The following is a 15,994-nucleotide window of genomic DNA, read 5'->3' as shown; positions in this document are numbered from 1 at the left end:
TTAGGTCATGTTGCAGGGTTATTAATAAAACATTTGTTTATAAAACATATTACCAAAAATCTCTTGAACAATGTTTAAAATATATATAAAATGATATAATAACTTTCCAACCAGTAAACTATGTGTTTTGTCTTCTTCCAAGAAAAATTACTTATGAATGTTACCCACACATTTATGTTTGAAATAAGATCAAAAACGGACAGAAGAACATATGAATGATTTCACAAATAGCTTTTTTCCGGAACATAGTGCTTATGAAAATTGTAAAGTCTGTTGAATTCTTGAATTACAACCACAAACATTCTTTATCCCTATTGTAAGTTGAAAGTAAACATGAACTATTTGAGAAACTAACTATAAATAATGTTAGTTTGAAGGTCGTGTAAACGGGTGTGTTAGCCTCTTGCAAACAGGCGCATAACAATAGTTTGCCTATCTGAAATGTAAAATCATTTAACTTTTTATGTATTATTAACAATAACAACAGATGTCAATCCTTTGTTCGAATGAAGGTTTCTCCAGCCTGCCTCCATATAATCACGTATGAGGAGCATTTTCATTTACGTTCTTGAACATTTTTTCCTCGATTTTATCACACCACTTTGTATGAAAGCTAAGTTCTAGGTTTCTCCTTCTCTTTCGGTATAAAGATAAAGTTTGCATGCGTTCTGATAATGTTCTGATAATGCATGTGTGCGCAAATGTGTAATAATTCGTATATTATTACACCATAATTTTATTGGCATATCTGACTTGTCAATTTTCGAATGCACATAGTGCTTAATTATCATTGAAAGCGTTTCCTATTATATATTCTTCCATGTTTCATTGTGAAATCTATAGAAAGTGTGTTTGCCTTTGTCCAAGATCACACCAATATATGCCAACAGGCGTAATTGACACCATTCCGATGGAACATTTTGTAATCGGCTCTTTCTTCCAAATATCTGCAAACTAAAATTTGTGGTAATACAAACCATGTTTAGTTGAAAATATTTTATTTTTCAGACAAACAATGTGGGTTTCAGTTGGTTTAATAATATGGAATGTGTGCATGAATCTTTAATTAGATTTGTAGGTTTAATGGAAATAGATAGCAGAAAGGAAAAAGAAAATGTTTAAGGAACTCTTAATTGGCTGAAAAAAATGGCATATTAACCTTATCGACGAGCAGGAAGAGACCCTAAACTATGTACTCTCACAGTTAAGTGATAACAATAAGATAACTAGTAAAATGTTATACTCTCTGGCAGTGGTGGATATAGGGCGGGACCGGGGGGGCTAGGCCCCAGTTTTTTGATAATTTAAGTTATTATTTATATATTTTTGGAAGTTTAAAGTAAGTATGGTATACATATCGGGCTGTATTCAGAGAGAATTCGTTAATCGAGGGTTAGTCTCAGACTATTTAGTAAGCATACTAACTCCCTACTAAAGAAGGTGCACATTATGGTATTCAGAGTCTACTTTGAGTACAACTCAAATGATGATTTGGGCATGATTAACTTATATAAACCCAATGCATCGGATGAGAAAAAAATTGACAAGTATGGAAAAGTAGATGAGCGCATGCGTAGTCTGTAAAAATGAAAATATATGAAATACGAAATGTTGTGTCACACGCTAAACCGTGGGTAAAAGATTAGCCTCTGCTCTAGATTAATTAGTCACATGTGATTAACTTCGTCCAATACTACGTCCTAATCAGAGACTCTGAATACAATTTTGATAACCATCCTTTAGTCAACCCCGTAGTATGACGTTAATCAGACTTCAAAACGACTCTGCATAAGGTCCATCAAGTCTGGGTTCTGACTGTCCCTCCCCCTTAGTTTTTACCTTGTAGATCCGCCTCTGCTCTCTGGTTGTCTCCAGCAGTTCTTTTTTCGGGATTAGTGGTGGCTGAGGAAGCCGGATTGACATAGAAACAAAAGTTCGCTATGCGATCCTTTTCAATTCCAAGTCACTTTAGTAAAGATTGTGTTTTTTTTTTTTTTTTTTTTTAATCTCCCGAGAATCATAGTTAGTTGCTTGACTGGATCTTAACGATTATCTCCAGCACCGAAGCTATATGAGACTAAGTAAGATCCAAACCACTATTTAGGTTTGTATCAAATGCAAGAAAACTTTCCAGATTCGGTCCTAAGCCTTCAAGGAAACCTATATCTCCTACATATCGAAAAAAAAAATCCGTCCTCTATGTAGGTTCACTTTCGAAGATCTCGTTGTATATTATTCTGCTATCTTTTTCTTTTGTTAAATGTCAAAGAAATGTTTCCAATATACTCCTTCCTAACCAGTAATTAGTGATTTTGTTCCTATTGAGTAACGGCTCTCGAGGGGGAGTCACATCGGAAAACTTACAATTTTATCCGCTACAAACTAGGAAAAAAACTCATCTATCGTCCTAATCCTCGTAATCGAATAAGAAGTAAACATGTTACGTAAGTTTTCTTGCCTTAGTTTGTAGCACATAAAATTATAATTTTAAACGATGTGATTTCCCTCAAAATCCGCCACTTTCCTTGATAGTTTTCTTGTAAATATTTGTTTTTAAAATTTACTAAGAAAATGTATGTCAGATTAAAATAATCTATTTTGCAGGGGAGCTTTAGCTATGTATATTAATTACTTATACGTTATTCCATTTATATAATAAAATGTAAATATAATGGGGAAGATTGAAACATTTTCCTGTTTGATTGTATATATATATATATATATATATATATATATATATATATATATATATATATATATATATATATATATATATATATTTAAAAAAAAAAAAGAACAAAGATAGAAAGAGAAAAATTAAAAATAGCTCTTGCAATAACGGAATGACTCATGTATTGAGAAAATGAGTATGAAGAAAACAGCATTGCCAGCAGCTTTTTGGAGTTAACACGAGACAATTAAAAGTTACGGGTACAAGTATAAATGCATATTAGAGAAGTTAATTATAGGGAAACACATTCAACATGTGAGTTATTGTCTTTTTTTTTTTTTAACTTGCTGCTAGTACAGTAAAATATCTAGGTGTTCTTAGAGTTCATACATTTATTAATCCTTTTGTTGGATTCTAAAAAATGAAAGATATGTTTTCCATGTTAAATGTTAAGAATATTAGATTATAACATTAAGTGAAAAAATAAAATAATTCGTTATGTATTGAGGCAATTTCAAATTGATTACATATAATTCTGGCTATCTATATTGATAGTTTGTGCATTGTTTTGAATTTTTTAAAACAACTTATTGCCTCCTAGCCATGTTTTATATTAATGCTCAACGAATTTAGAACAAGAGCATTTATATCGTGAATAAGTGCCATTGGATATCTTTACTTACGTATCTTCAGTGCCGTGTCGTGGGAGGGGCGAGTGTGGCTAGGGCCCCGGACGTAAAAAGTGCTCAAAATCAACGAAAAGCAAGGTTTAGTTTTGAAGATTTATTACGTATCGGGTGGCATCTCGCAACTGGTCTATCAGCCTCACTCATATGTACGGGGTGCTATCGTATGCTCTCGCCCCGGGCGTTGATTTTCCACGGCACGACACGGGTACTGCTAATCTTCCATAAGATTTTGTGCGTACAAATTCATATTCATGAATTCAACAGAATATATAGTATTTTTTGTTTTGAAAAAAATATCCGGAAATTCAATACAAAGTTTATTAACATTAACGGTATATAAACGAAAATAAATATTCTTCCGTACCTTGGTAGCAGGGTTGTCAATAAAAAGTTGTAAATGACTATGTTGCCCTTCCACCTTAGTGTTCCAAAATTTTCTTGCTTAGAGGAAATTTAAACACTGCAAAATACAAGATCAAAATATTAGTTTTTAAAATTTCTCTTATGTGATGAAAATGTTTAAAAAATCCTTTAGTTTAGACTGTCTCAATTGTAGAGTTCAAACATTTAGAACTCGAACAAACTGTTCCTTAAAGTTTAAAACTTATACTTTAACCGACAAAAAAGAGAATGTATTTTACGATGCTATCATCTAATGATGCTAATAAAATAACCGTCCCATCTAATGACTTTTTGATCTATAGAGAAAACATAACTCCGAAGTTCGTACAGCTTTTTTTTTTAATGAAATTACTTTGAAAAACTTGACTTCTAGCATATATTAATTAAAACTCAAATTTTGGCCAGTGTTTTAAGTTATGAACTTGCCAAAGAATAAGCCTCAATATTTATTTTTAAACCATCAAATGAAGAAAGAGATACTTTCAATTAATTTTCATTTTCATATATATATATATATATATATATATATATATATATATATAGGGTGTCCCAGGAGGAAGGAGCAATATTTTGAGAAATGGTAGTATGAGTGATTCCAAGCAAAAGAAGTTCATATGAACATAGGTCCTAATCTCAACGATTTGAGAGCTACAGGTTGTGAACCATTTTTTACTTTATATTACGTACTGCTCACCCTGTACTTATTCTACAGAGATGCAACATAGCAGATTTGAAAGGGGATGGAATGGCCTTTCCAACGATATGCAATATGTGACAGTAATATCTTTGGAAAAGAAGTTATTAAGAGATATTTGGAATCAGTGTTGCCATCAAATTTCTTTAAATAACCTTTACTTTCTCAAATTTCCGCCAATAGCTCCCCTTCCAAAGACAACACTACCATTTGCTGCATACCGTTGGAAAGGTCATTCCATCACCTTTCAAATCCGCTATGTGGCATCTCTGTAAAATAGTTACAGGGTGAACAATATGCAACAAAGTCAAAAATGGTTTACAACCTGTAGCTCTCAAACCCTTGAAATTAACTATGAATGAACTCCTAATCTTCATATGAACTTTTTTCCTTAGAATCACTCATACTATCATTTCTTAAAATATTGCCCCTTCCTGCTAAGACACTCTGTATATATAAAATCATTATCATAGGAATTCTTCCATTATTGGCAGGTCGCCTGCTGCAACTGAGAAGCTTCCATTGCTCCACGGTCTTCCACAAACCTCTTCGTCTTCACGTACGATTTTTCTGTTTTGATATCGTCCATTCATTGTAATCTCCTTCGCCCTCTCCCTCCCTTTCCTGTCACCATACCCTATAGCACGTTCCTTATGATATAGTTCTTGCTTAACCGATATCCGCACCAGTTTGTTTTCCTCTTCTTCATAGCCTAATACCTAAAATTATTCTTTTCTCCTCTCATTCGTTTTCTAACACCCTCTCATTCGTTTTCCGTTCAACCCAGCTAATATATATAAACTGGTGGTGGGCACAAAAAACGTTTTTTTCACCGAAACCGGTTCCAGTTTTCTCCAAAACCGGTTCGGTTTACACCGTAACTGGTTATCGGTTGTCTCCAAAAACCGGTTCGGTTTTTCACCGGATCCGATTTCGGCTTTCTTCAAAACCGGTTGCGTTTTTTTCTCTAAATTAGTTCTATTTCTGAACAGAATAGTGTTTCGTTTATCTCCTTAAATGATTCCGTTTCCACAGAAATAGTTTTGGAAAACATTTTTCTCCTTAAATGTTTACCAAATGTTTTCATAGAAACCAGTTTCGGTAAAAAACGAACCGGGTTTGAAGAAAACCGAAAACCGGTTTTAGAAAAAAAACCGGAATGTAGGTTTTTTCTTGAAACCAGTTTCCGGTCTAATATTTGTATAGGCTAGCGTATACTCACCTTGAATTTACGAAAAAATGATATTGTACGGTAGTGGGTATAAGGTATATTTTTAAAAACGGTCTAACAACGGTGAAAATTTCTAGCATTACATCACTAATAACAACCCTTCTGAATATTTTCATTTTCCTATAATGCATCTTATCGATGACCATCTCTTTGATTTAGTTTATGTTGCACTGAGCGCAGTCACTATAGCAGCAGCATTTATATCTACAAAACCTACCTGTTATAGTGCCTTCGTATAGGGCTAATTTCAAACCTAACATTGTTCTGGACGCTGGCACACTATAACTTCCAATGAATATCAAAATGATTAATTTCTTAGATATTTTATCTGCTATAATATTGCAATATTTTGCAACCAGGTTCACCTGATTGCCGACGACTTATAATAGTCCTTTTTTAAGTTTTAATTTTGTATTTTATTTTATTTTTTTCTTTTTACCAAAATATGTATTGTCGGTAATGCTGCAACCAATCTGGTCTCTGACATAGGTTTATAAAAATGGTCAGTATCAGAGCAATTTTCCAAATTGATCAAAATAACACACCGAATATTATAACAGCGGTACACACATCCAAACAGATATGCAGGTTTCACCCATGATGTTTTTGACCAACATAATTTTTCATTGAAAAAATGGTACAATTGAGGCGCCTACAAAATCCGCCACATCCATTTCGCTTAGTTTCGAACAATCTCGCAAAATGTGCAGTGATGCTGCATATACACGTGTACAAGGTCTCGTATTTGAACTAGCTTTTTAGTATGAAATATTAAACTTTTAAACAAAATTATATTTCCATGCAATTCTTTCAGACCAAACATATTACAAGCGATATATAACTCAATTTCGGTTTTTAAAAAAAAAATGAATTTGGCGGTTTTTTGATAGTAGGCACTTCAATTGAACTGTAATTATTACAACATCGTTTTAAGAACGCTAAGGCAAAAAGTTCAAAAAATGAATAAAATATATTTTACCAATCAAGTTCTTCTGGTTTTGTGACATTCAAAGCCGAAATTCTCTACCACTTTTTGGAAGAGAAGAGTGGTAAACTAAAGTGAAGTGAAATGAAATATTTAAGATTTACGTTCCACATTTATGCCAGCTAGGCTAAAGGAGACTGGATGATTAGAAATGAATGAAATAATGAAATGAAGAAAGTGGGAAGAAACTGGAGAACCCCGAGCAAACCCAACGCACACAGCTTACTTGATGCGAGCTGAGATCAAACTAAGGACCCTATGCACCAGAAGTGAACGCTCTACCACTGACGAGCCACCGCGACCCAGCGTAAATTAAAGTGGATTGCGCTCAAGCACTTGGAGAAATGGGCACCACTGCATCCAAAATTCACTTTTATCGTGATGTTGAGGCATAAAACGTGTAAATTCATTTCATATAAATGTCTAATTCGATTTTTTTTAATAATATAAGAAAGATATACAATCTAGGAAAAGAGATACAATCTACGCCCTTTCGGAAAATGATGTTTCTCACATTGTACTTACAAAAATTTTGAAATAAAATAAAATGTACGCTTTTCTATGCAATTCTTGAACCTCAGCAAATCTTACTCTCACATAACTTCAAATGATTCATATAAACTGGTTCGCATATGTTTGCATATGAATATTGGTCAATGTTAGCAAAAACTGTTTCTTATTTAAATATTTGTTTTATCTTGCTACCAGCATAATAATAATAATAATAATAATAATAATAATAATAATAATAATAATAATAATAATAATAATAATAATAATAATAATAATAATAATAATAATAATAATACACTTGTATACTAAATCAAGTTATGTTCATTATACTTCAATGGTTATTTGTACCCTAGAAGTAGCTTCTTAAAAATACCATTTTTTTTTAAATCACACAATTGTCTTTAGAGGACTGATGTGATTTTTTTTTCAAAATTCCATATTGTGTTTTTGAAAGCTACTTTTTGGATACAAATAACAATAGACTATAAGTTAATCAAGCACCAATTAACGATAAATATCTATGTTAGTTCCAAAGTACCATCCTTTAGTATCGGCTACATGAAATCCATTTGGAAATCCGGTGGTAAATAGGTCTTAAAATTTTGTATTGTACTTTCACTTATTAAAAATTATATTGAAATGACTCGAATAAAAAAAAAAAAAACATTTTCACCTTAAGTCTCTAATACTTAACTCTATATCCTGAAACAGTGATATCAAGAAGTTTCTAATTGTTGAACGAGTTGAATAATGCAAATCATATCACAACTTAATAGGTACCAAAATTTCAAAGGAAGGATAGTGACAAGACTATAAAAATATAAAGACAATGATTTTTAACATATCGTAGTATTCATATACTCTACACAATTTTCTCGGAGATGTTTGTAACTCAACAAATAAGAATTCTGATATTGTATCCGTACTGAATTCTTTTAGAGTTAGCGTTTCAAAGGCATCTGTCTGACTTTATAATCATAGTTGTAAAATTTAAAGAACATTTCGTTATAATTTTATTACGTTATTATAATTTTATTTTCCAGTGTGTAATAATCAAATATTGTGAAAACTTTCAGTTTACTTTGAAATTTTGAGTTTAAAATTTGGACAAGTTTATTATTATTATTATTATTATTATTATTATTATTATTATTATTATTATTATTATTATTATTATTATTATTGACAGCGACAGGAGAAAACTTATTGAAAGAAATTTTATTAAGAAAATACTTGACGATAGATATCATAGTGAATATTACTTGCATAATACTAGGTACAAGGATACCAATTTATAATACGAGAAATCGATCAACATCAGTTCCTTTGAATCCAAAATCTCAAATTTTAAGAAGAATGACCAATTCTTTTAATTTCGTTTATTTTTTATCAGTACAGAAAAATGAATTTTAGAATTTGACAAATATTATTTTTCGTATTTTCGACAATCTATCCATTTTGGGACTAAAAATATTTGGTATTAATGTGACAAGGAATTATTAACCCGATACTATTTAATTTAATTCAAGACTATTTTCTTTTATCATTACGTTATATTGTTTTAGTAGATAGGTTACATGTATGTAATATGTGTTTATTTTTGTTTGATAACGTGCTGTATTTTTTTGTCGTTAGGCTGTTCATGACACTGAAATAAATATTATTATTATTATTATTATTATTATTATTATTATTATTATTATTATTATTATTATTATTATTATTATTTCTTTTTTCATAGTAATAAAAAGAGTGACGAAAAAGAAATAGGATTGATGATAACGATAACCATCATCAATTGTGATTAATGTAATAAATTTAAAATTTAACTGAAAGATATTTTACTATTACACATTGAAAAAAATAACATTGTAACAAACAGTTATTATAGAAATTTATTATAAATTAGTACAACACTGATGAAATATGAATCAGATGCCTTTCAACTTTTAGTTCTAATAAAATTAAACACGGATGGAATATCGAAATCCGGCATCCGAATGTTACAATATTCGAAACTGTTATGTGTTGAATATTGTGACATTCTTCATTGAACACAATAAAAGGAAGGATATTTTCTTACAAATTTGCATTAGAGACATACCTAATGCATAATGAATACGTCTACTGCGTAATTACCGCAGACTCACATTTTCGGTTTTTGATAATAAGTTTTACATGATTTTAAAATTTATAGAAAATAAGGTAAATGTTTAGCAGACGGGGTCCAGATTATGTAAAAAATACAATATTTACGGAAGAAGCAAGTACTTAGACCTAACCAAATTTAACCTAAACTAACTTATACTAACCTGAACTAACCTAATATTATTAGAAATCAGCGAAATTCTATCATTTTTTTCAAAAATTACGCTGGATATCTACACTAATATAATCTAACATAAAGTAACTTAACCTAACCAAAACTAACCTAACGTAACCTTAACTAACCTGATGTGAAGAGAAACTACCGAAATTGTAATATTTTTTAAACAAAATAGCTGGATCCTTTTTGCTCAACATTGTCCCAAAATAATTCAATTTAATTAGATCACAAGTGGGAAAAAGTTTAATATTAAAGATATGATGTGTACTATATACATATATCAATATGCAATAGTTAACGTATGTGAAATATTTTTCATGATTAGTGTGAAAATACAAGAGAATATTGCTTGTCGAATTTTAAGAATTGTGCAGGGAATAAACTTTATAATATTAAGAATATTTGCAACCTCAGTACGCTTATGTGAGCCAATTTCACAAAGTGTGCACTAAGCTCTTTTTGCTACTTGGCTGACACCTGGTCTTTATATTCTTAATTTAAAATATCACAAATATTTCAATTTTGACTGGCCGCGTGTCTTAGTCGTAGAACGATTACTTCTGGTGTGTTGGGGGCCCGTGGTTTGATCTGAGCTCGCGCCAAGTCGACTTTCTGATGGACAAGCATTGTATATGTGGAGTGTAAACTTAAAATATAAAAAACAGTATTTCAACTTCAAAAAATGTGATCATGAACGTTTGTAATTTCTAAATAGCGCAAATTTGGATTTCTTATATTCCTTTTGAACATTTTCAATCATGAGAAACGAACAATTTCAAAAGTATAATTGTTTAGCAATGCACATATTAACAACTCATTGCTAGTAAAATCTTCGAATTACAAAGGACAATTTTAATCACATTGGAAGCGGAACATGGTAAATCATAACAAGGTCATCTCTTGTTAATAGAAGTACTTTCAAATTCAGATTATTTCGACTTTGGGTAAAAATCAATTCCTCTTGTTTCAAACTTTATGACTGTAGGTTTAGAAAAGGTATGCCGGAAGTGTTTTTGACTAAAACAAAAATATCTTTTCGGAATTCTCAACTCATTTTAGCACATTAATGAGTGCAAATATCATACAGGTTCAAAATTTGCAACTGAAAATTCAGTGTGTTTATTCGTATAAATATTAATAATAATAAATAGACAAATAAATAAATTAGAACATTTTATTAACATTTAATGGATATTAATAAATATGTATTGCAAACTACTGATTTACGTATTTTCTGTGTTAAAGGTCGTTCAACTTTTAATACATAGAAACTGATATTTAATTCTATTATTTTGCTTTAAGATATTTAGGTCCAGATTTTACTTCGCTAATAAGAATAGTTATTTCACATAATTTTTGTAAATGCAAATTTTTAGAAATTAAATATGATATTAAAATAAAGATTCCTAGTCAACGAAATAGTCATAGAACCGCTCAAGCTTAGAGGATGAGTGGGTATCCTCTTGAATACACAGCCAACCGCTATCTAATGGAAGGAAAGCTCACTCACACATTCGAACGTGAAGTCTTATATCATTTTTGTAGTCTGTAACCAAACCCAAATTCTATATTTTATGCCAAAGACACTGGTTAAAATGAATATTGCATCCGCTTATGGAAGCTGAAGGAAAAATTTTTCTAAAAGAATTACTGCTCTCTTGAAGTCTACGATAACTACTTCTTCGGGAGAAGGCCAAAATACACTGGAATCACAATAGTTTCCTCCATTAAACTTCCAATATTTGCATAAATTACAAAAATTTGGGAGCAAAGTTTGCTGCAGCACTTAAACGTGCCATTAATAAACAAGGTCATGCAGGTTTCAAGACTCTATCTCTACTTTTTTTTCTTTTTTTATTTTCTTTTTCTTTTTCTTTTTTTCTTTTTCTTTTTTTGCTAGCAAACGTTATGGTCCTCTTCTTCCTCATCTTCTCTGTCGTCAAATAGCAAGAAATTGGAACCATCATCCATTCTTAGAAGACTATCGGTTAAAAACTATATTTTTGGCGTGTGGTCAATTAGTTTCGGATAATCTTAACTCTTTGTCTTTCTCAATAGAGAACTTTTGACCGACATGCACGAAGGCAGTTTTATTAACAATTCGAAATCTTTCCCATATAAATCAGCAGTTCCTTCCTTGTATATTTTCGAAACAGATACATCATCTTCATGAACACGTTTCTTAGCCGTGACATCTTCGCTCAGTCAAAATTGTATCACCCTTACAATCATGATTAGATACACCAAGAACATTTTAACCCTGTGTCTGCATTCAGCCCCGACACAATTCCTTTATTTTGTTAATGCATAACCAACTTCCTACATTTTCCTTATTAATCCTATGTATCCTATATTGATATCCATCATAAATAGCCGACAGTTCTTTTTTACTTATATAATTTTGAACGAACGACGTATGTTCATCGTTTTTGCGAACCTACAACACGCTGAAAGTAAAGAAAACTGTAAATTCATTATTTTAATAATAATAATAATAATAATAATAATAATAATAATAATAATAATAATAATAATAATAATAATAATAATAATAATAATAATAATAATAATAATTTTAATGACGGTATCACTCTCCTTCCACAAGTTGGTAAATCTGTTAGGCTCTTCCGGTCCAGGAGGACCATTCCACAATCTTTCCAGCTGTTAGGCTTTTCGGGAGAGACAACCCCCCCCCCCCAAAAAAAATACACTTACCATCTACTTGAAGAAAAACCGTGGCTGCTACTCAAAATGAAACCCCTAGATTTCATATCCCCCTCTGCTCAAAAACTAACAAAAATTTACACAAGCAGTAATAGCTATTGAACCTGTACGGAAGTGAGAATTCTTATCTTGCTTTCAAATCATAACATTTTATTGGAACTGACACTTGTACGGAACTGGGAAAGATTTTGACATGTACGGAAGTGGGAATGTACGCAAGTGGAAGGACATCCCTAAATTCTACAATTAACATGTCGTCTGAAAAGGAATAGAACTTGAAGCATACTTACACTGAGAAAAAAATGTAAGTGGCGTGCCTAAAAAGGTAGGTTACATGACTAATTCCTGTAGTTTTTGGACTTAACGTACAGCAGACGTATAACTGAAAATGCATGTTTTATAGTACTTTCCGTGTGAGTTTTCCATCTATATGTACTTTCCGTATGAAACAATATAGGTGGTCAGGATCTCACATACAAATGGACGTAAATAACATATAGCTGACGAAGGTAGCATACATAAATATGTAATATAAGGAAGACTGTTAGATATCAAACATCCTGCAATGGCATGATGTAACATCTAAGGGCAGTGCCTATGTAGCATACAGATAACGTATGCTTCGTACTGATTTCTGTAGTAAGCAAGAGGATACCGTATATTTGTACAATATACCAGTGTCCGGAGAACGGATTTTTCTCAGTGTAGTTATCCTTCACTCTAATCCTCATTTCCTCAAAAGTGTGACCTTGATTAAAGTATAATTAAAATAACATTTTAGCTACCAATTTGTTCGGGTATCATGACCTTTCACCTCAATATATGGGCATCCCTGAGGTTCCGAAATCTTGGAATTAGAAGATTAGTAGGATTACAAAGCATGATCCGGGTTTCATGACAAAAAAGGCAGACTTTCAGAAAAACTTGTACGGTTCTGCTCGGCAACACACAGACAGCATCCGAAGTCCTTCCGACATCAAATTACAGAGCCAAAGTCATACTGGAAAGTGTCTGTTTTTTCCCCCTCTGGTTAACTTGAAACACCTCTAGGAGAAACTTCTCAATATGAATTCTTGTCGGCTCCACTGAAAAAAGCAAAAAAGTCATAACTTTGAAAATGACCTGATTGATCGAGGATACAAAATTCGAATCTGAATATCGTTTATTGAATTTATAATTTCATTCGAATTTATGTTAAACGTATGTATTTTCGGCCTCCAATTACAAGATTTGAGAAGCAAAATCTATGCAATTATCATGTTTGACGAGAAAAGTACAAAATAAAAAGTCGGTTTCCTTCTGATGAAAAAATATGCATATAAAATATCCTAGCAATTATTAACGTTTTGATTTATCTTGGTTATATCTGAATATATTTAAGTATATGCATATTTGGGTATATGCACCAATCGTTGCTCCTTTTAAACACCATAAGCACCATCAGCAGTTAATCTCACCCAGCTTCGCTGGTAATATCAGACAGTGATTAAAATATTGCAATCCTCTCTCTTAGGTGCTATAGATCAGGACAATTCTCCACGTAGGAAATATTTTAAAAGTAACTTTATATAATGTTTAAAGTAGCTTGAAAATAAGATCGGAGGCTCAAACCTTTTCAGTGGTAATAATGTGTATTGTAAAGAGAGCGGAAGCCCTGTAAAAAGAGTGGCATTTAGTAGATTGTCTTGTCGTTCACAAATTGCCATCCAAACACACAGCGGTAATTCACTACCTTCCAAGAAAACAAACATTTTGCTCCACGAAAATCAGAATTACATCAAAAAGAAGGGCCGATATTTATTTTTTTTTAAAAAAAAATGATAGATGAAATATATTGTGATTGATACAGAAGTACATACCTTGGCTTGTTTTCGACGTACTCACTACGAACCTCCAGGCATTTCTGTGTACAACCAGTCCACAACTAACGTCTTGAGATAATCACTGTCGTTGAAAAGCTTAGATGCAAGTCACCTTTTCAGATGAAGGAGACAGAAAGATATTGCTGCGGTCAAGGTTGGAGCTGCAAGCGCGATAATTGAATAGTTCTCATCGAAATCTTTCAATTATCTCAACAGTACGACCAGTTGTGTATGGGCGAGCGTTGTCATGGGTCAAAAGATTTCCAGAGCGTATCCGATTTTGGTTGACACACCGTTGTAATTATTCGCCCTGGTTTTAAGAATTCCATAAGAATCAAATCCATTTGGTTCCAAAACGTCGTTGTACTGATTTTGTGAACTGACTGTTTGTTTGAATTTATTCACTTTAGGAGAACCAGAGTACCGTCATTGCATTGACTGATACTTCGACTTCCTAGCGGAATACGATATCAAATTTTCATTTGAAGGGGGGCCCGAGTCACGTCGAAACTAATGCTACTAAATGAGCAAGTCTGAAGGGAGTTTGAATATAAAAGTAGTGTTCTTAATATTCAGCAGCATGCACTAACGTGAGTCAGGACTCGTTCTATTCGCCTATTTAAAAAGTCACCTTAAAGGTTGATATTAGGGAATCAATCAATTGACTGCATATGATATACAACACTCGACTATCATAAAATAAACATAGAAAGAATACTTACTTGTAATATGTTGTAAAAGATCAATATTATATAACTAAAGTTATTGTTAATCTCGATGTTTCGGAATACGACTATTTCCTTTATCAACAATTTCACTACATGACAAAACTACACGACGTCTTCCGCCAAAACTATCATTTTTATTGTGTGACAAAGTAATTTAGCTAAGTACCCAGGTACATACGCAGGAGATGGATCCTGAGGGTCCGAAATCCCTCCCAAACATTCCAAATTTTCTGGAAATTTAATCTAATGTTATGGGTGATTTTACAATTTTTAATATAATTTTCCTTCATATTAAATTTGGACCCCATAAACGCTTTTAACTTCTCCCGAAATAAATTCCTGCATATGTGTGCCTGTAGGTATCGATATTGGGTAGAATCTTTCATTGATAGTTTCTCACATCAGTGGTGTTTGTTTAAAATGTTTCCCATTAATTTTGTCTCTTTGCTTATAGAAGAACAGATATACCAGCTAAAAATTGAAGCTCAGGAAAAAGAGGGTAAATTTCCCATGTGCAATTTTATGATACTATTTTTTCATTGTTACGTAACAAATTGCATTTTCATAAGTACGCCCTATATCCTTTTCACCACTGAAAGTTCTAACCAATGTCATTTTAACAAGTGTAAATTTGTAGTTCATAGAAAAGATACTTGAAATACATGTAGACCCTATGACAGTGAATACTGTTTACACAACATCGGCTTCAAAGTTCCAAACCATAGTATAAGAAGTAGTACAATTGTTCCGTTATACTGGAAATGTGAAATTTTGAAAAGGTTGACTAATTCTTTGTACATGATTTGACTGATTGCTTTAGTGTGTTGAGTAGCAACATTCCACTACATCTAATTTGAAAACGACTTCTTTTAGTTTATTCCTTTATTTTTTTTTAATTTAAAAGCTTTGAATGTTGTAACAAAGCGACAAGGAACCTATTCCGACCTTCGTTTCCCATTGTATTATTAGGATTCTTATTTTTATTTTTATTTACCATAAAAAGTGTTGTGTTTTACCTCAATACTGTATGGAATACTGTAATAAAAATTATTATTATTACTATATTCCGCATCTCGTGAATTTAATTGTTCTAAAAGAGGTAACTTTGTCCACAAGATCTTAATACAAACTCAGATGGCTGTAATTTTATTCTTACTCTGATTTCAATT

General features: G+C 31.9%; 1 protein-coding gene across 45 annotated transcripts in view; it reads left to right on the top strand.

The window, feature by feature from the left end:
* LOC145664324 (uncharacterized) overlaps nt 1-15,994 on the top strand; it is a 1,583,153-nt gene that overhangs the window by 927,515 nt on the left and 639,644 nt on the right. The gene's annotated exons all lie outside the window — the stretch shown is intronic.

The sequence above is a fragment of the Thermobia domestica genome, chromosome 11 (assembly GCF_964235325.1).
Source record: "Thermobia domestica chromosome 11, izTheDome1.hap1.1, whole genome shotgun sequence".
Classification (NCBI taxonomy): domain Eukaryota; kingdom Metazoa; phylum Arthropoda; class Insecta; order Zygentoma; family Lepismatidae; genus Thermobia; species Thermobia domestica.
This window is presented reverse-complemented; position numbering and strand designations above follow the sequence as displayed.